The following is a 21,918-nucleotide window of genomic DNA, read 5'->3' on the forward strand; positions in this document are numbered from 1 at the left end:
CTTCCTGATGATTTTGAAATTGGGACTCACAGATGCCAGGTGTCTCCAGGTGGCTTGAGCACAGCACATCAGCTTGGGAGACACGTGGCGGGTTTTGTCTTGTGACCCCGAAGTGGAGGAGGCTGGCTGGGAGAGAGGCACAGTAAGAAGGAAGGTGCAGAGAGAAGCAAGAGAAAAGAGAGGCAGCTAGAATCCTGCTTCCTTTGTTCCTGGAGCCCATCACATTTCTGCCCCCTTGTTCCCCCTTGTTCTGAGAATGCAATCCACTCGGCCTGGGCTGGCGTCTGTGTTAATTGCAGCTGAGAAGGTCCCAGTGAAGCCAGCAGGCAGAAGAGCTGCAGTCATGGTCCCCAGTGGAATCTCAAAGTTCAACAGAGTCAACAGGCTGCAGAAGACTTCAAGCCCCAAACTGGGGGCAAGATCGCATTTGGAGGGTGACAGTTTTGGTGTGACCTCGGCAAACGCTGGGATGCCTGAGTAAGTCCCCTGGACAGTGAAATCAGGCTCTACACTCAAGCGCTGAAAGAATCAGATATTTTGGCTGAAGAAGGGAAGAAGATTTGGCAGAAAAACACATTTGTCATAGAGGGTGTGGAGAACCAAGGTCAGAACTAGGACAAACAAATGGAAGATGCTGGAATGCAAATTTTGGCAAGTCTTTTCTAGCAGGTATCTGCTGGTGGGCAGGGTTTCCTGGGAAGAGGCGGCCAGCAGGCAGAGGAGTTTTAGCGGGGGCTGGGTGGCTGCACGTAGGGTAGGTGAGCCTCCTGAACAGAGGTGGTTGGACGCATCCTCCCAGCCCAGCGTTCTGGGGTTGGTGTGAGGTGGGCATTTTCTCTACCTTCTATAGACTGAGACCGGACCCTCTAATAGATGTTTCAGAAACCCTGGGAGTAGAACGTCCAGCTTGAACTCCTCCTCCCAGGCAGCCCCTCATTTAGGAAATCATTCGAGGGACTGGGGATGTCCTAGGGGGTGAAGGACTTCACCCCAATGGAAGCAGCAAGAGAAGCATTCTCTAAGTGAAGGACAATGCCCACAGTGGCTCGCCAAGAGTATGTGGCCCTCCCTGACTGTCCCCACCTCCGGTGGGAACCTAGAGGGGGCAGGAGGACATATGAGTAAGTACACCCCCAAAGAAGGACATTGGGGCTGTCGCCTTGCAGAGGGTCACGTGCTGGGCTTGCCTGGTGAACCGGAATCTCTCAATTCAAAGTCCACAGGCAGACAGGGAAGTAATTTCCTAGAAATTCAGTCTGAATACGCCAAAGCCTTTCCTCAAAGAGTGACTGTGGGCCGGCCGCCGGGGCACACGGGGCTTGTGTGTGCGTGTGTGAGGGTGTGTACCATTATGGGTGTGCACATCCTCACACATGTACACACCCTCACACATGCACATACGCTCATGCGTGCGCGTACCCTCACATCTGTACACACACACATGCCTCTACGCACTCACATGTGCACGGGCTCACACACCAGCGCACCTCAGAGGAAGCTTTCTTCTCTTCTGAGGAAGTCCGGGAAGCTCCTGGTGGGAGAGCTGAGCTGGTGGTCTGACGCCTGCAGGCCTAGGAGGCCGAGGACTGGGAAGTGTCAGCACAGTGACCACACAGCAGCAGCAGCCCAGCAGGCAGGGCTCCCTCCCCAGCCCAGAAGCTTCTCTACTGGGTGCAGAGCTGCTGGCCAGCCTGCCCACTCCAGTTAGAGCTGAGCCAGCAGCATCTGTCCTCCACCAGCGCTGCCCCCATGGCCCTGGCTGCTGCTTCCTCCGCCTCCCGGAGCAGGGCCCTGACTCGCCCACACCCGCACCTTCCACGTGGTTCCCAACACTGTCCACAGACATTCTTTTTTTTTTTTGAGATGGAGTTTCACTCTTGTTGCCCAGGCTGGAGTGCAACGGCATGATCTCCGCTCACTGCAACCTCTGCCTCCCAGGTTCAGGGGATTTTCCTGCCTCAGCCTCCTGACTAGCTGAGATTACAGGCATGCGCCACTACACCCGGCTAATTTTGTATTTTTAGTAAAGATGAGGTTTCTCCATGTTGGTCAGGCTGGTCTTGAACTGCCGACCTCAGGTGATCCATCCACCCACCTTGGCTTCCCAAAGTGCTGGGATTATAGGTGTCAGCCATCGTGCCCAGAAAACATTCTTTTAAAGGAGACTTTGCTCGCATTACTGCCTTGCTTAAAACTCAGCAGTGACCCATTCCTCGCAAAAAAGCATGCATTCTTCAGCCTAGCATTTTAGAATAGTAACACATTTCCGAAGCACTGATCTGAGTGCTTTTACATGCACAGTTGACCCTTGCACAACATGGGTCCACTTATGCACAGATTCTTCTCAATAAAAGTTATACCATATGCCTGCCCTTCCTGCCTCCCCTCCCACCTCCTCCACCTCTTCTGCCTCTGCCACCCTGAGACAGCAAGACCAAGCCCTCCTCTTCCTCCCACTCCTCAGCCTACTCAACATGAAGACAACGAAGATGAATCTACCTCCCCTTAATGAATGGTGAGCATTTTTCTCTTCCTGGTGATTTTTTAATAAGGTTTTCTCCTCTCCAGCTTACTGTATCGTAAGAATACAAAATATGTATTCATCAACTGTTTATGTTATCAGTAAGGCTTGTAGTCAACAGTAGGCTATTAGTAGTTAGCTTTTGGGGGAGTCTAAAGGTATTTATTGATTTTCATTTTTTTTTTTTTTTTAAATAGACTCCCTCTGTCACCCAGGCTGTAGCGCAGTGGCATGATCATGGCCCATTGCAGCCTCAGTTTCCTGGGCTCAAGCAATTCTCTCACCTCAACCTCCTGAGAAGATGGGACTCCAGGCGCACCCCACCATACCAGAGTGATTTCTTTCTGTTGTTTGTAGAGACAGGGTCTCCCTGTGTTGCCAGGCTGGTCTTGAACTCCTGAGCTTAAGTGATCCTCTCACCTCAGCCTCCCAAAGTGTGAGCCACTGCACCTGGCCTTTACATGGATTTTCTACTTCACAGGGGTGGGGGGTGAGCATCCCCTAATCCCCCTGTGTTGTTCACAGGTCAATTGTATTTGCCTCTTCGTCCTCACAATCACCCCCTTGAAGTAGGTATTATTATTATTATCATTGTTATTACCCCCATATCATAAGTGGGGAAACACAGGCAGGGGGAGGTCATTGCTTGCCCACTAGCACAGCTAAGAGGGGGCAGATCCAAGGCCAAACCCAGGCAGTCTGACATCTCAGCCCACACCCTTGCAACTCAAAGTATGCTCCCCAGACCAGTGCATCAGCATCACCTGGGAACCTGTTAGAAATGCAGAGGCTCAGGTCCCCCAGCCCTACTGAGTCAGGAAGGCCCCTGAGATCTGAGAAGCGCTGCTTGGGCTTCAGAGCCAGGTCTCCTCACCCACCCGACTCAGCCCTGTCCGCCCCACGCCTTTGCTTGTGCTGTCCTTCAGCCTGGAGCTCTCTGCTCTGGTGTGTGGACCCTCCAGGCCCCCCACCCATGTCCACAAGTATCTTGCGTGCTCCCTCCTCTTCTGACCTCCCTGGTCCATGGCTCCACCATCCCCTAGGGAAGGATCGGTCCCTCCCACCCCAGAGCTCTCGGCGCAGGGTCATGCCTTGGTTATTGTTCTGATGTTGCAGAGGGTATTTGCAAGAGAGCTGGACTTGACCAATTCCCCATTTTGTGGGCATGCGTGTGTGAATGCACACGCCTCATGTTCCTTGTGGAAAAGGACAGTGGCCTCCGAACCCCAGTCCCTGTAGGGAGGAAGGAAGGCTCCCCTCCTTCCCTTTCCCACCTCCTTGAATCCGCCTCTGAGGACCTTGGTCTTATGTTGTCCTCTAAGCCTGGCCTGGTCCCTACTGAAGCACTTGACCTCAGAGCTCAATGCATCGTTCTCCACCAGCCGGGAGGAGCCGGACAGCCGTGCCTGCCTTTCTCCTTTCCCTTCTGACACTTTCCTCTTTGATCTTGAGCCCTGTCGGTAGCAAAGGGCAAGGAGAGGCCTCCCAGCAGAGCAGCTGGTGCCCGTCACCACTGGTCGCCCCTTCCTGCCCCGGCACCTGGCCTCGGTAGCTGACGACGATTGAGAGGGGTTGGCTGGGCAGTGATGGCCAGCACAGACGGCACAATCTGGCCCGAGAGTCAGGTGGGCAGAGCGCTGGAGGGAACAGGCGGGAGAAGAGCAAAGGCTTGGGAGCTGAATCCTGTCTCCGCAGCGTTCCCTGCAGCCTCCCTCCTCAGCACTTCGGCTCCCTCCTTCCCAGTTGGGGAGAATGAGACACAGCCCACGAGGCCGAGGCCGTTACCAGGACCCGAGAGGAGCTGCCTCAAGTCAAGAGAACTAAGCATTTAGCCGATTGCCGTCTGATGGGCTTCTGGGGGCTCAGAGCTGGAGTTCAGAAGGAATCATTACCAGGCCAGGAAGCTGTGTCCCGTTCCAGGGGGAACAGCCAGCTGACAGCAGAGCCGAGACGACGCTTCCCCCATCCTGACGCCCTGCCCGTGGCCCGCTACGGCTCCTCTTCGTTGATTAGGAAAATGGAATCAGGGTGGTGCCTCGAGAGGAAATGCTATGGATCTCAGGGCCAAAGCTCGTTCTGCCATGAGTCAACTGTCTGCCCTGAGGAGAGCCCAGCAAAGATGGCTCCTGAATCATCGCCTTCAGCCACTGCTGGGCCTGGATGCCCCTCCAGAGTGGGCCAAAGCCAGGTCATTTTCCCATCGCTGGGGAAGTGGAAAAAAAGGGGCTGCCGTCTCGGCCTCTCTGACAAACACAGGGAGGTGCCCCTACACCTCTACCACACTGCCAGGGATACAGACAGACAGACACTCAGACAGCATCACAGGCCCCAGGGGGCACAGGTAACCTGACAAAAGCAAGCCCACGCCGGGGACACAGACGCCACACACATTTAGTCATCACTGGCGGACCCCCAGGTCCCAGGGGCCCTCACAGAAACTCAGGGACTCGAATGAGGTGTTGGTGCGTTCAACACCCATGCCCCTCCCCACACCTGCTCATGCCCACATGCTGCCACTCTGGCCTATCGGGGGGGCAGGCCCATGAGTGGGCACCAAGCCTTGGCCTGAGCAGGTGCGTGGGTGTCCCCCTCACCCCACACCCAAATGGGCAGCTGGAAAGCAGGGTCAGGGCTCAAGTGAGTGGAGCGCAGTGGCCCTGAACAGGGGTGATGGGTGTTGCCATGGAGATGAGAGCCGGAGAGACAGCACGGCAGGCGGGCTCCGTGTGGGCGGCTGAGCTCAAAGATCCTCAGATCTCAGGAGGGATAGGGCAGTACTGGAGGCTCCAGGACAGGAGGGAGCCTCTTGAGGTGGGGGTGGGGGCCGAGGGGCTCTGGGATGACGGGATCAGCTACGCCTGGTGCAGGCCTGGGGGCGAGGTCATGAACTTGTGGTCTTGACTGGGAGCACAGACAGACTATGAGGTCTCTGCCTCCCCCATCAGTGCCACCTACTCCCACTCCTGTCCCCCACAGGCAATTGCACTGAGGTCACAGCCAAGGCAAAGCCATCAGGGAGGGTGAGCAGAGGCAGGGAGCTAAAGATTGTGCCTGGTTTTGGGGAAACGGCTGAGGAGGGTCTGACTGATTCTCCCCGCCTCCCGGTATCTCCTGACCTCCTCTTTCTTTTCCACTGGTCCCTCCCTTGCAGTCCAGTGGAATGAGTCAAATGGTAAATCAGGGTGCCGGTCCCTGCCGACCAACTCTGGGACTGGGAGAAACCTGCCCAGTGAATCTCAACTTGGGTCTTCACATCTGTAAAATGGGATGAGGAACGCTGACCTACCTCCAGAGCTGCTGAGGTCAAATGACTCCCAAGAAATTCACCTGGACAGACATGGACAGACGCCTACTCAGCACCAGCACGCCATGATGCTCCAGGGACTGAGAAGAGCGCACTCTCTCGGAGTTCACCTGCGAGTGGGTGAGAGAGGAGTGCGTGCAAACGAGACAGCTCGGATAAGTGCCAGGACTCAGCCTGTTCCAGCAGCTCCTGGGAGCACCTTTTAAGGGCCAAGTACCTGGGGTACAAAGAGGCAAGAGTGGTGGGGGAGCCCAGGGACCGCATGGGATTCAAATCACAGAAGAGCAGCGGCCTCCCCCAGAGCCTCCCTCAAATGCATCCGACTCGTTCATTCTCATAACCCGCCAGGCGGAGCCAGTGAACGCTCTCCCATTTTACAAGTGAGAAAGCTGCGATCGGAAAAAATAAACATCTGTCCCAAGTGCAAATGCACCTGGGAAGGGGTGGAGTTGGGATTCGATTCCTGTCTGGCAGGTCCCAGAGTCCCTGCTTTGGACCACTGAGCTCAACTGCTTCTCCCAGCCTCACCCTTCCCAGGTGTCTGTGGCCTCTGGGAAGAAGCTGCCTGGTACCAACGGCTGTCCCCTGCTCCCTGCCCCTACTCTGGCCTGGGCTGTGCTCCCACCAGCCACTCAGTCCTCTGCCTACCCCGTTCCCTCCTCTTTGTCTGCCTTCAACAAGACCGTCCAGGGGCATGGACAGAACAGTGTCACAGAGCCTGACAGCACTGACATCAGTGTCCTGTGCCACCACTTGCGAGCTGGGGCAAGGCCACGGAGGCTCTCCGAGCGCTGTTTCTGCACTGCAGTCCACACGCTATACTGCGGGGCATGAGCCGGACCCTCGACATCTTCAGTGCTCTCGAGGCAGTCTGCACCCCTGTGCCTCCAGGAGGGCCCACCTGTCCCCTGTCTCCAGGCAGAGGAAGGTGGAGGCTAGCCTGGCAGGATAGGAGGCAGAGGTTGGGCCTTGTCTCCAGAGAAACCGGGGCTCAAATCCTGCCTCCTCCCCTCGCTTGCTGTGTGTCCTGGGGAAAGTCACACGGCCTTTCTGAGCTTTGTTCCTGGGGCCTCCCACCCCAGGGTCCCAGATGGGCTTCAGCAGGACCAGAGGGCCATAGGTCTGAGCTGACAGGATCTGAGCTTGGAGACCTTGCCCCTCTCCAGAGGAGCCCCAACCCTTTCCAGCTTCTCCAGGTGACCCCTGGGAGCCTCCCTGGGCCCCGTGAATGGGGGCGGGGGAAGAAGAAGCTGTCACCTGGGTCTGAGGTAGGGGCACTGGCGGATGGCAGAGGAAGCCGGCCTGGGCTGGGAGTGGGCACCCTGTGGCTTCCCCTCTTGGCCTGGCTCCCCCAGCGCTGACAGCCTTTGCTGTGAACAGGGCTGTGGGAGGGGCTGCACGAGTGGAGACACCCCTGCCTCCCTAGGGAGGATGTGAGGCCGCCACTGACCCAGGTCTCAGGCACAGGCTTACAGTGGGCAGCTTTGAGAAACCCAGTGAGAAGGGCTGGCTCTGGACTCAGAGGCCAGGGAGGGCGTGGGAGGAAGAGGCAGCGCCCCCATACTGACTGGCATCTCTTGAGGTTTCTGTGGAAATGTTTGTTCTAGCAGGAAAAAAAAAAATCTGTTGCCATAGTAACCTATGTCTTTCCTCCCCAGCTGAGTCCTCAGAAGGAAAATCATCTCAGAATTACCAGGGATGCGTGGTCGGCTACACTCAGGGTAAGCTTCCTGAACCCAGGCCTCCTGCAGGGTGAAGGAGCCACATTTGCTCAGACACTGGTCACTCATTCATTCATTCATTCATTCAACAAACATTGAGACTCTATGCCCCACCCTGCGCTGGGGCCTCGGGATATGGAAATTCATGCAACTCAGTCCCAGAACTCAAGGAGCTCAGACTCTGGTGGGAAGACAGGTGTGTAAGCGTGAAGCCATGGAGGTGGTGAGAGCTTTGACGGGAATGGGAGAATGCTCGGAAGCACAAAGGGAAGGAGGGAGGGCTTCCTGGAGGAAGCCTGCTTTGGCTGGGTCTTCAGGCTGCTCTAGACCCTGGAAGCCCTTAGAGACTATGTGGCCTGACCCCCTGCCTCATGCCCCACCCATTTTACAGAGGAGAGCACTGAGGTCCAGACAGGGTGAATGGCTTGCCAGGGTACAGCAAGTGAGTACCAAGGTGCCGGCGGGTGATGCTTATGAAAGGAAAGGCAGCTTCATATCTGACCTGAATAAATAATGGATTCTGGATTTTAATGATTTAAAAAGCCTCCATTTCACTGGTGTCTCATCAAAAATAGAAACTTTCTTCCTTTCACTCTAGATTTCTTTTGAAAGTGGCAGGTGGGTGCAGAGGCGGGGCCTGGGCCCCTGAAGCGTCCGGCTATGGCAGCGGCTGTGAAGCAGAGGCCGAGAGCCCTGAGCCTCTGCTGGAGAAATGACAAGTGACTGTCATCCTGGAGCCTCCCCGGCTGCCTTAGGCCAGTCTGCACCTGGTCCTCAGATGGGTGGTCAGTCCACCTGCCTCTCTTTCCTCCCGGGCACATGGGGGTCATGACATGCCTCTTGGAGGTATTGAAAGAATTCTGCTTTGGGTGTCTGTTGGGGGTCCCATCTCTGTCCCCAGAGCTGACACACTGTCGACCCCCAACCTATGGACACTTCCATCCTTCAAGGACAGGCCTTAGAGAAAGGGAATAAAACCAAATCGCCAAGAGGCGTGAGAAGAAATGGCTGGGGACGGAAAGCCGGGACACACCGGCCTACTCTTTGCATTAAGGTGATCTTGTGGCTTTGAAAATCTGGACCCACTCCCCAAAACTCAGCCATTCAGGGGCTGCCCCTCCTGGCCGTGCTCTGCAGCACTCCCGCCCCTGTCCCTGTGTATCTCACCCAGCCCAAGTCACACAGATCAGCTTCTTTTCCAGCGGAAGCAGCCAAGTTGCTGTCAAAGGTCCCATTCCCCGGCTCCAGCCCAGCGCCAGACAGAACCTCGCCGAGGTTCCCAGCCACCGCTGCCGCCATCTGTCTTCCTTGTCGTGTGCCCCTGAGCTTAGCTCTGAAAGTAGACGTCACCCAAACAGGGTGAGGCCACCACAAATCAAGGTCTCGCTTCCAGACCACAGCACACCCGACTCCAGATTCCAGCCCACCTCTCCCCGCCTCGCTGGCCCAGTCCGCATCTGCAGCATTCGCATCTCCACTGGAGAAGGTCGAAGGTCAAACACGAGCCCCAAGCCCCCTCCAACTCCTGTGCCTGTCACACAGCCCTTGACATTCCTCCCTCACGCTTGGACCCTCCCCTGGGCTCTGTCCTGAACAATCACTGCAAAACTCTGGGGAGCTCTGCACCTCTCAAAGTGATTTCTACCAAATTAATGCCCCTGGGTCCCAAACCATCCTGGAGGGTAAATATTATTATTAAGTAACGGGCAAGTGGCCATGAGAGAGGGAGCAGCAGAAGCAGGGCAGAAATCGAGGTCAGCATCTCTGCCTCCAATTCCCGCCCTCCCCCTTTCTCCTGCCTTCTTTATCTCATTTGCTCTGAACAGCCGCGGAGAGCTGCCATTCTCCACTTTACTGGCTAGGAAACCTCAAAATGCAAAGAAACTTGCCCAAAGCTCTGGAAAAAATCCCTTGACCTCCACAGGGGCTGTGTGAATATCGCCAGCGGCTTAAACCACCAAAACCTGTGGTCCCCAGTTCTGGAGGCCAGAAGTCCAACAGCAACGCGCGAGCAGGACTGGTTCCTCTTGGCTGTAAGGGAGACTGCTCCAGGCCTCTCCCTACGTGTCTGGCGGTTTGCTGGCCATCTTCCATGTTCCTTGGCTTCTAGACGCATCTCCCTAGTGTCTGCCTTCATGCTCACGTGGCCTGTGTCTGTGTCCAAATGTCCTATAAAAATAAGGACAGTGGCTGGGTGCGGTGGCTCACGCCTGTAATCCCAGGACTTTGGGAGGCTGAGGCAGGCAGATCATGAGGTCAAGAGATCAAGATCATCCTGACCAACACAGTGAAACCCCGTATCTACTAAAAATACAAAAATTAGCCGAGTGTGGTTGTGCACGCCTGTAGTGCCAGCTACTGGGGAGGCTGAGGCAGGAGAATGGCTTGAACCCGGGAGGTGGAGGTTGCAGTGAGCCAAGATTGCCACTGCACTCCAGCCTGGGTGATAGAGCAAGACTCATCTCCACCCCTCCCCGCAAACAGCAAGAAAAGTCTCTCCTGAAAATGAGTGAAAATGAGGTCAGATTGTAAGTCACCCTCCATGTTCTTCCCCGGTGCCAGGCAGAGTGTCCCTGAGGGCTGGCTTCAGCCTTTTCTATCTGGAAGCCTTCTGGCCACCTGTGAGTGAGTCAGCCCAAACAGAAAGGTGGGGTTTAGATAAAAGAAACCGGGACCTCATTTCTCATGTATTTCGGGGGTGTCCTTTTTCCTTTCTCTTCCTTGGCCAGGATGAGTCCCTCGGGGAGGGGGACACGAGAGGACCTCAGAGATGGGCCCTGGTCAGGGACTCAGGAACGGAACATGTCACCATTCTGCCTGCTCTCCGCCGTGGGACGAGTCCTCACTGCCATGGGACAGTGAAGGTTCCAGACAAGGACCCGCCACGCACCAACCCAGCCACTTGGGCCAATGACTTTCTCTCCCTCAAACCTCTGTTTCCTCACCTGAGGCAGGGAGATCTCTAACCTCACCCAGCCCCTTTCATGGAACCTTTGAGGCTATCAGAGGACTGGTGTCAAATGTGAAAAATGCCTCAGACGCCGTGAAATGCCACAGGGGTGTCAGCTTTGGGCGAGGCCACTAGAGTCCCACAGCAACAAGGGGCTGCAGAAGCCACGAGATGATCATGGGGACTCTGAGCTCCAGGGAGGGAAGGGGGAAGGTTCAGGCCACATGGCAGGTCAGGTCGGGATAGAGCAAGCAGGGAGCCCAGACCTGCTGCCCTCCAGGCCTGGCTGAACCAGCTCTTCCTCTGGCCCTGCAGGGGGTGGGAGGGGGGCTCCCCTTCGCACAGTCAGGGTGCTCCTGAGAGCAGTAGCCTGGGATAAAGCATCCTAAGCCAAAGGTGTTTGGGGACATGTCTTGCTATTGGTTACCTTCACAGGTACAAGTCAGACTCAGCACATAACGGTGGGGACTAAGGACGGCTCCTGGCTCCGGGGAGGGCTGGCAGGGCTTGGCTGGATCTTGCACTGCCTCCCTCCTCCCTCATGGAGGCCAAGTACACCATCCTGCCCCCTGGGCCTTGCCTAGAGATGTCCCCTCAGCCTGGCTGTCCTTCCCACTCTTCCCAGGTGGGGAGCAGCACCCTTCAACCACCTGCCCGCAGTCCCTGATCTGGGAAGCCCACCTCACAGCCAGCAGGAAGTGAGTCAGCCCTCCCCGCCCTGGCCACGAAGTGTGGAGTGGTAGAAAGGGTGAGGTCTGGCTCTGGAAACCTGGCTTTTCCTCCCACCGAACACTTACTGACTGTGAAACGTGAGCCAGCACTTCGCCTCTCCGAGCCTGGTTCCTTAACTATAATTGAGTCTAATTCCCAGGAGTGCTGGGGGGAGAAGGGTTAAATTTGTACATGGAAGAAATACTTTTGAACATCTATTAAATGCCAAACTTAAAAACGAACACTTATGTGTTAGTCATAAAAAAAAAAAGCCAGGCTTGACTTTAGGCATTTATCAAAAAAGACAAAGCCTGTATGAGTGAATATTCTAATGGGAGACACAGTGGACAGATGAACCAAGGCTCAAACAAGAATAACAGAGCAGGACAAGGGTTTAGAGTCATCCACGGAGGGCGCTGTGCTCTCTGTGCACACTGCAGACACGTAATAAATGCTGAATGCATGAATGGATGGATGCGTGGATGGATGGATGGATGGGTGAGTAGATGGGTGGATGGGTGGATGGATGGGTGGATGGATGGATGGATGCGTGGATGGATGGGTGGACGGGTGGGTGGATTGGTGGATGGATGGATGGGTGAGTAGATGGGTGGATGGGTGGATGGATGGGTGGATGGATGGATGCTGCATCACATACCCACCTCCCATAACCAATAACGATTATGGTTGTCACCCACAGTGTCTCATTCTCAGAGGAGCTCACCAACCCCCCAAGGTGGCCCAAGGGGCAGCCAGGCAGGGGCTCTGAGTGGAGGTGGGCCTGGCGTCCCTCCCACACTGCCTCCTCCTCTCCTAGGACCATCTCAGAAGTAGCCTCCCCTTGCAAGGAGGCTAGCAGGGCAGAGAGGGTCACCTAAGGCCTGGAAAGAGCCCCAGCAGCTGACGGCAAGTGTCTGAGACACAGGGCCCAGGCTCTGCCTGTTTCCTGTCTGGACCTCACAAGACCCTGGCACAGCAGGCCTTCTCCAGGGGAGCTGGTGCTGAGAGGGCAGCGGAGAAGGCGAGGAGGAAACCCCACCTTGGGGGATCAGGAACCAGGAGAGTCAGCAGGGCCTTCAGAAGTCCCCTGATTCAGCTTTCTCACTTCTAGGTGGGGACATGGAGCCCTACGGAGGATAAGAACTGGCGGAGGTAACACAGAGTCAGGTATGGGGCAGAATTAAGCCAGGTCTACCTGAGGCCCTTTACAATTCACCTTCAAAAGCCCCCAGCTTCTGCTGAATGTTTCCTCCCCTTTAAATGCACCCTGTCCTTGGTCTTATCCTTGACTATGCCCTTGGCCCTGTCCTTGGCCTTGCCCTTGTCCCTGTCCCTGCCCTTGTCCCTGTCCTCGGCCCTGCCCTTGACGATGTCCTTGTCCTTGGCTCTGTCCTTGGCCCTGTCCTTGGCCTTGGCTCTGTCCTTAGTGGCCCTGCTCCCTGGCATGCCCCCTCCCCCACCCACCATTCCCCATCTTACTAATCCAAGACCACCCTGCTGCTCTCCCATATCCCTCAGCCCTTTTGTCAACTGTGGAGATGATGACACTCAATGGGTAACTGTGGCTTGTGGCTTAAGGAAAGGCACTCCGAGTTCCCACCCCACAGGCTCAGTCTCTAGAGGGCCCTAATGTAAGACCACAGTCTCAGGCAAGCCATTCCAGGGCATGAGGCTGAAGGAGTGGCTGACAGCCCCGGGCCAGGCCGCACTGCCAGCTCCTCTCCTCAAGGTGGAGCTCTCCTCTCCGCCTCCGCAGGAGTCAGCAATTCACTCCGCACGAGGGTGCACAGGCACACGGTGGCACACATGGGCACAAGCGGGCACACACAGGCACATGTGGGCACACACAGGCACACATGGGCTCACATGGGCACACACGGAGCACATACAGGCACAAGTGGGCACACACACGAGCACACAGGCACACTCAGGGCACACATGGGCCCATGCAAGGACACATGGACATACACAGGCACACATGGGCACACACGGTCACCCACACGGGCAAACACTCCCAGTCACTCCAACCTACTCTGGACCTTCCCGACCTGGATCATCCCCATCTAGGTATCCCGGTTGGAAGGTAGGGCTCCCCGTAACCTGCCTGACTGAATAGAAAAAGAAAATAAATACAAATGGAGCCTTTCCTCAGCTTCTTGGGGAAGCCATGGGTCGGTCAGAGGTTAGCAGGAACCAACTGGGCTGGGTCAGCACCGCGTGAATCAGGGGATTTGAGAATTGCTGGGCGAGAGGGTCTGTGAATCACCAGATCACAGCACTGTGGAGATGTGGTGTTTAACGTCACAGAATCTCAGAATTGCAGGCCCTAGGGATCGCTGAATCAGGGACCTTGGGGATCACTGGTTAGAGGACTTGGGGATGAGAACTGTTGACCCGGAGGCGGGGAACAAGCACAGCTGTCCCCAGCCTCCTCCCTACAGATGTCTCCAAATCCCGGCCGCACCCACTGAAGCCCCAGCCTGACTTCCCTGCTGCTGTCAGCCTCACCCCCTTCCTGTCTGCGCAGCCCACCATCCCCAGCGACCTTCTGCTCAGCCACAGCCATTGGCCCCTGCTGCTCAGAAGCCACGCAAGCTCATTTTTGTGAAGAGGACAAAGCTCATCAGCTCTCCCTCTGCCGAGCCCCGCACTGCCAAGCTCCTTTCCTTTCCAGTCTCCCCAAGAGGGGCCGCACTCCACGCACACATAGTAAAAATCGTCTAGGCACGAGCTCCGATCCACAGCTATTGTTTGTTTGTAAATGATGTCCATGACAATGCCAAGGTGACTGGCTTCCTCCTGGGTGGCTCAGGGCTCCCAGAGAGCTCGAGACGGGGGAGTGGAAGCAGCTGGCCTCCCAAGGCCCGGCCTAGCGCGGCCACCACCCGCCTTCCCTCAGCTGCCTCTCACTGGCCAGAGCAGTCACAGAATCTGCCTGGATTCAGGGAGTGGCGTGGGGTGTGGCGGGGGGAGGTGACGACTGCTCTAAGAAACAGCTTTGAAGATGAGAAAGCGTCATGATCCCAGAAGCAGGGCAACCTCAGAAGTGGGCAAAGCCAGAACGAGCTTCCCCCCGAGGCTCCGGAAGGAAGACGGCCTGCGGGTGTTAACTGTTGCGCAGGGAGCGTTGCTGTGGATTTCTGACCTCCAGAACTGTAAGATGGTAGGTGTGTCTTGCAAATAACAAATTAGTGGCTTAAAACCACTAAATCTGTGGTAACTTGTGACAGCAGCAATAGGAAATTGATACAAGAATGTACCCGACTATTATCACGTGTTAGTGTTGTCAGAGCAGCAAGAAACAAGACGTCGCCTTTGGTTTCCTTTAGCGAAAACAAAACAAACAGACGAAAAACCAGAAAGTGTACGAAAACATACTGTCCCAGCTCTCAGGATCAAAGTGCTGAGCCACAACTCCAGGAGGGAGGAAACATGGAGGCTCTGTCTGTATCAGCGGGCCAAGAAGTTCCTGCCCTCCTCTCAGGGCACCTGCCTGGCAGAGGCTCCATGCAAGTCCCAGGCTCCATGAACCTGGATCCCGACTTTACTGGAAAGGGAAATCCAGACCCAGCCTCCCTCCACCTGTGATAGGTAGGAGGGGGAATTGCTGGGCCAGGAAGCCACTCCCATGGGGACCTGCTGGAGCCCAAAGCCCCGTTCTAGTAAGCAGCCATGGGTGCAGAACTTAAACCTGCGGCCCCACAGCCACGCCTCCCCCCAGGCCGCAGCTGCTCTCAAAGGCAGGCGGGTGAGGAGGCGTGTGTGGCCTGAGCAGGATGCTAGAGTGTCAGGGAAGGTGAGGCAGGAGGAGGCACCGGCTCCGGCAGGCGGAGCCCTGGGGTCAGGAGGAGAAGCCGGAGAAGCTCTCGACGTCCAGAGCCTGCGTGCTAGAGACTCACGAGCCGCATTTGGCCACAGATGGTTTTATTCGGCTTGCAGGTTTTCTGTTTGTCTGGCTGTATAATGGCTACAATATACTAAAGACGTTAACGAGATGGATTTGCAGTTTCCTTTCAAATCACGTTTCTTTGCAGCCTCCCATCTCCAAAGTGAGGAATGAGTTCATGGCCTCAGAGAAGGAGGTGAGGCTTCTATGCAGTACCAACTCAAAGGTCTTCACTTTGAGACTGAAAGTCCACTTTTTAGAGCATGGAGAACGGGGTTGGCAAATGTTTCTGCTGAGGGCTGGGTGGGAAATCTTTTAGGTCAGTGGGTTTGTGGTCGGCAGGTTTGTGGTAACTCCTCTACGCTGTTGTTGAAACATGAAGGTGAGCGGACATGGCTGTGATTCAATCAAACTTTATCGGTCCTGCAATTTGCACTTCATATAATTTTCACGTTATGAGACATTATTTCTGTTTTGATTTTTTCCAACTGTTTAAAAATGTAGCAACCGTTTTCAGATAGCTGGCTATACAAAAGACATGGCAGGCTGGTTTTTGGTCCATGAACTGCCGTTTACAGGTCTTTTTTCTAAGGCAAGACTAGACTTACAGTGACCACTCATCCAGGCTTGCCTGGGACCTTCCACTTCAGCAGGAGAGTGCTCTGCTCTGTCGGTGGTTAGATGGAGAGATGACCCAGGTGTGTCTGCTTTGGGTCTTCCCTGGCTCCCAGGTGACCTGACCTGGAGTTAGGAGGTTCTGAGGGGACAGGGGCTGTGCCCTGGTAACAGAGGCTGCTGGAAAGATGGACTAGGCCCAGGATGGGTTGAGAGACACAGCCAGACCTCAGGGGGTTCCTGTAGAACAGGTGAAAATGATGGAGGGTCCTGTGAGAAGGAAGGACCTTGAACCTGACAGGGCTGAGAGATAGCAGATCTCAGACCTCTAGCCTCAGCCATTACCAGGCCAAGCAGGGACAGGCAGATATGGGGTGTGGGCCCAGTGGCTAAAGGAGCCAGCTTGACAGTCCCCAGCCCGCCCGTGTCACTCAGTTTTATCTCCTGCCTGACCCCTGTGGACTCCAGATTTCCAATCCCTGGTAGGTGGCTGGGAGGAGTGGAAAGGGAATACTGGGAGCCAGGGAAATGGGGTTCTCGGAAGATGCCTCAGGCAGCCCCAGATTATGTCTCCATCACTAATAAAGTCCGGAAGCAAGCCCGTGCCCATCCACTGCGATGATGGTTGCTACGTGATGTTACCGTCATCAAGCCAAGCCTGCAGTAACGCCAACCCCTGAAGGCAACCAGGACTTCAGCCAAGTTCAAGTCCTGCATTGCATCAATACTTTATGTGGACTATGAGCAAGTCAGTTCTCCTCTCTGAGTTTTACTATCTTTGTCCATATAATGAGGTGGGGTGGGTTTCTTACTGGATCTGAACATCTGATTATTATTATTATTATTATTATTATTATTATTATTTGAGACAGAGTCTCGCTCTGTCACACAGGCTAGAGTGCAGTGGCACAATAGGCTCACTGCAACCTCCAGCTCCCGGGTTCGAGCGATTCTCCTGCCTCAGCCCCCAGAGTAGCTGAGACTACAGGCATGCCCCATCACGCCCAGCTAATTTTTGTGTTTTTAGTAGAGACGGGGTTTCACCATGTTGGCCAGTATGGCCTCCTGACCTCAGCTGATCCGCCTGCCTTGGCCTCCCAAAGTGCTGGGATTACAAGCGTGAGCCACGGCACCCAGCCAACATCTCAGTTTTAAAATCTCAAGCTAGTACCAACTGGTAAGAAAGAAAAGCAACCTCTTGAAATCGCAAAAGGCTCTCTACTAAGCCCTTGTATGACTATAAAAAGAAGATTAGCTAGGTGAGCACGGAAATCCTGTTTTTAGGGCAAATTTCCTTTGGGTTATAAATAAGCAGTTCTTAGCGGAAGGCCCCCCACACTGGACCTGGGAGGCCCACACCACTTTACCCTTGACCCAGATGCGCTGATGCTGGCACTAAAGGATGTGACATGCTGGAGGGAGCTCAGGTTCCTGGTGACAGCTGTTGCCAAGGTAACAGCAGACCAGGCTGCAAACAGGTAGAAACAACAGGCTCTTCTTACTCACCTTGGAAATTTCCAGGAAGCTGATTAAATCTTCTTAGAACCACAGATGGGAGCCAAGAAGCCTTCTTCTTAGGAAACTCACAGCTCAAAGTCACCCTTGCTGGGCTGAGAATAAGAAGGCTGGGTTCTCGTGTCTGTGCCGCAATTGCAGGCACACCTTCCTCCACTGGACTTCAGATACTGTGCGGTTTTTACACTGGGGTCCAGGAGCATTTACAAGTTGAACGCTGTGTCAAGCAGGCCTATCAGCACCATCCTTCCAACAGCACCTGCTCACTCTGCGTCTTGTACCACGTTTTGGTAATTCTCGAAATATTTCTGACTTTTCATTATTATTATATCTGCTATGGTGATGTGTGATCAGCAATTTTTGTGTTATTTGATGTTACCACTGTAATTGTGTTGGGGCACCATGAACCATGCCTTTAAGATGGTGAACTTAATAAATGTCATGTGTTCTCACTGCTCCACTGACCAGCCATTCCCCCGTCACTCTCTCTCTCTCTCTTCTTTTTTTCCTCCCTCTCCTTGGTTCTCCTTATTCCCTGAGACACAATAAATATTGAAATTAGGCAAATTAACAACTTTATGATGGCCTCTGAGTGTTCAAGTGAAAGGAAGAATCACAGTCTCTCACTTTACTTCAACAGCTAGATGTGATGAAGCTAGTGAGGAAGGCATACTGAAAGCGGAGACAGACTGAAAGCCTGGCCTCCTGTGCCAACCGCCCAGCTGTGAATGAAGGCAGAGAAAAAGAAGTTCTTGAAGGAAATTCAAAGTGCTACTCCAGTGAACACACGAATAATAAGAAAGCAAAGCAGACTTATGGCTGAAAGGGAGAAAGTTTTTGTGGCCTGGACAGAAGCTCAAACCAGCCACGACATTCCCTTAAGCCAAAGCCTAATCCAGAGCAAGGCCCTCGCTCTCTATGAAGGCTGAGAGGTGAGGAAGCTGCAGAAGAAAAGCTTGCAGCTAGCAGAGGTTGGTTCATGAGGTTTGTGTTAGTTCGTTTTCACACCGCTATAAAGAACTACCCGAGACTGGATAATTTATTAAGAAAAGAGGTTTGAGTGACTCAAAGTTCCATAGATATAACAGGAAGCATGACTGGGAGGCCTCAGGAAACTTACAGTCATGGCAGAAGGTGAAGGGGAAACAAGGACCTTCTTCACATGGTGGCAGGAGAGACAGAGCTGGCGGGGAGACGTGCCACACACTTTTAAACCATCAGATCTCATGAGAACTCATTCAGCATCACGAGAACAGCAGGGGGGAAATCCACCCCCGTGATCCAGTCACCTCCCACCAGGCCCCTCCTCCAATTAGACATGAGACTTGGGTGGGGCACAAATCCAAACTGTATCAAGGTTGAAGGAAAGAAGCCAGAACATAAAAGTGCAAGGTGAAGCCGCAAGTGCCAGTGAAGAAGCTGGAGCAAGTCATCCAGGAGATCCAACTAACATCCTTGATGAAGGGGGCTCCACTGAACAACAGATTTTCAATGTAAATGAAACAGCCATGTGTTAGAAGAGGATACCACCTAGGACTTTCATAGCTAAAAAGGACAAGTCAATGCCTAGCTGCAAAACTTTGGAGGACAGGCTGCCTGCTTGTCAGGGGACAATGCAGCTGGTAACTTTAAGTTGAAGCCAATGCTCATTTACCATTCCAAAAATCCTAGGGTCCTTAAGAATTACGCTAAATCTACTCTGTCTGTGCTTTGTGAATGAAACCATCAAGCCTGGATGACAGCACCTCGTTTGCAGCATAGTTTATTGACTATTTTAAGTCTACTGTTAAGACCTACTGCTCAGAAAAAAAAGATTCCTTTCAAAATATTGACAATGTACCTAGCCTTTGATGGAGATGTACTGGAGGTTAATGTTGTTTTCATGTCTGCTAACACAAAATCCATTCTGCAGCCCACAGATGAAGGAGCAATTTCAAATGGAATTATTTAAGAAATACATTTCATAAGGCTATAGCGGTCATAGCTGCCATAGATAGTGAATCCACTGATGGATCTGGGCAAAATACATTGGAAACCTTCTGGAAAGGAGTCACCATTCTAAATGCTATTAGGAGCATTCATGATTTATGGGAGGAGGTCAGAATATCAACATTATCAAGTGTTTGGAAAAAGTTAATTCCTCCCCTCATGGGTGACTTTGAGGGGTTCAGTGGATGAAGTAACTGCAGATGTGGTGGAAACATCAAGAGAACTCGATCCTAAGCAAATAAACGTGGGAACGGAAACCAAATACCACATGTTCTCACTTATAAGTGGGCGCTAACTACCGGGTACTGGTGGACATAAAGATAGTGATGGACACTGGGAGCTACCAGATGGTGGAGAGAGGGAAGGGGACAAGGGTTGAAAAGCTGTTGGGTGTTATGCTCAGTGCTGGGGTGACGGGATCAGACATACCCCAGACCGCAGCATCGTGCAATGTGCCCAAGTAACAAACCTGCATATGTGCCCCCTAAATCTAAAATATATTAAAATTGAAAAAGAAAACAAGAGAGAGAACTGGAATAAGAGGTGGAGCCTGAAGCTGTGACTGATCTCAAGATAAAACTGGAATGGGCCGGGCGCGGTGGCTCACGCCTGTAATCCTAGCATTTTACGAGACCAAGGTGGGAGGATCACGAGGTCAAGAGATCAAGACCATCCTGGCGAACATGGTGAAACCCCGTCTCTACTAAAAAATACAAAAATTAGCTGAGCGTGGTGGCGCATGCCTGTAGTCCCAGCTACTCGGGAGGCTGAGGCAAGAGAATTGCTTGAACCCAGGAGGCGGAGGTTGCAGTGAGCCGAGATTGCACCACTGCACTCCAGCCTGGCGACAGAGCAGAGTGCAGAAAAAAAAAAAACTGGAATGGATGAGGAGTTGTTTCTTATGGATGAGCAGAGCAAGTGATTTCTTAAGACAAAATCTACCCGGAAAAGATGCCATGGAGGTTGTTGAAATGACAACAAAGGATTTAGAATGTTCCATAAACTTACTTGGTAAAGCAGCAGCAGATTGAGAGGAGTGACTCTAAATTTGAGAGTAGTTCTACTGTGGGTAAAATGCCACCAAACAGCATCGCATGCTACAAGGAAATATTTCGTGAAAGGAAGCACCAGCCGATGCAGCAAGCCTCACTGCTGTCTTACCCCAAGACATTGCCACAGCCTCCCCAGCCTTCAGCAGTCACCACGCTGATCAGTCGGCAGCCATCAGCATCAAGGCAAGACCTTCCACCAGCAAGAAGATTAGGACTCACTGAAGGCTCAGATGATCATTAGCAGTTTTCTGCAATAAAGTATTTTTATTTCTTGTTTTGAGACAGAGTCTTGCTCTGTAGCCCAGGCTGGAGTTCAGTGGCACAATCTCAGCTTACCGCAACCTTCGCCTCCCAAGTGGCTGGGACTATAGGCACACACGTGATTCTCCTGCCTCAGCCTCCCAAGTGGCTGGGACTACAGGCACACACCACCACGCCCAGCTAATTTTTGTATTTTTAGTAGAGATGGGGTTTTGCCACGTTGCCCAGGCTGGTCTCGATCTCCTGACCTCAAGTGATCTGCCCACCTCGACCTCCCAAAGTGTTGAGATTACAGGCATGAGTCATTGCGCCCAGCCACGTATTTTTAAATTAAAGTATGTACACTGGGGTTTTAGACACAATGCTATCGATACTGTTGTAGACTTAATAGACTTCAGTACACTGCAAACATAACTTTTGTATGCATTGGGAAACCGAAAACTTCATGTGCCTTACTTTGAGATACTTGCTTTAGTGCAGTGGTCTGGAACTGAACCTGTAATATATCCAAAGTATGCTTGCATTTTGCTGTGTTCCTCCAGGAAATTACTTTTTCTCTGTTTCTCCAGCCAGAAGAATTATGTCAAATCTGGGGAAAGGCCCTTGAAGGATTTCATGGCACCCCTCAGGGGACACTGTGGGCAGGAAAATGGCATTTTTTTTTAAGGGAAATCTTTTATTTTTGTTGCAGAAACTTTTGAGCATTTAAGTGGCAAAGAATACTATAAGCAAAATAATATTTCTTTTGAAAAAAGAAATGTAAATAAAAAAGTAATGGTAGGAAAATGTTAACCCCTTTAGCCTATGAATTTGTTGCAAAATGAATAAAATTACTGATAGGTTCAGTTAGGAGTATCTTTTATTTTCTTTTTGTAGGTGAATATTAGGGTGCTTTGTGTAGTTCTGATAACAGTGTGTAGCGTATAGAAACATTCTTTCCAGTTTCTCCTGTCTCCATCTGGGCGTGTCAAAGTTCAATTACGGTTTAAGCCATAGAGGACCTTTTATCCCTTCTTGCCTTTTGGCTAAGATTAAGTATAACAGGGATCTTTTGTCTTAATCAAATTACCATACTTACACTATCTCATTCCAGAGGGCCAGTGAAAAAGAAATGTATTTACAAGGATTATATTAAAATCATCAATTACATGGACCAGGCACCGTGGCTCATACCTGTAATCCCAGCACTTTGGGATCCTTCTGAGGCAGAAGGATCACTTGAGCACAGGAGTTCAAGACCAGCCTGGGCAACATAACAAGACCCCATCTCTACAAAAAAATTTAGAAATAAGCTGGATGTGGTGGCACATGCCGGTAGTTCCAGCTACTCAGGAGGCTGAGGTGAGGTTTGCTTGAGCCCAGGAGTTTGAGGTTACAGTGAGGTATGATGGTA

Source organism: Aotus nancymaae, unplaced genomic scaffold, assembly GCF_030222135.1.
Source record: "Aotus nancymaae isolate 86718 unplaced genomic scaffold, 86718_ANA_hifiasm-v0.15.2.pri h1tg000057l, whole genome shotgun sequence".
NCBI classification, from domain to species: domain Eukaryota; kingdom Metazoa; phylum Chordata; class Mammalia; order Primates; family Aotidae; genus Aotus; species Aotus nancymaae.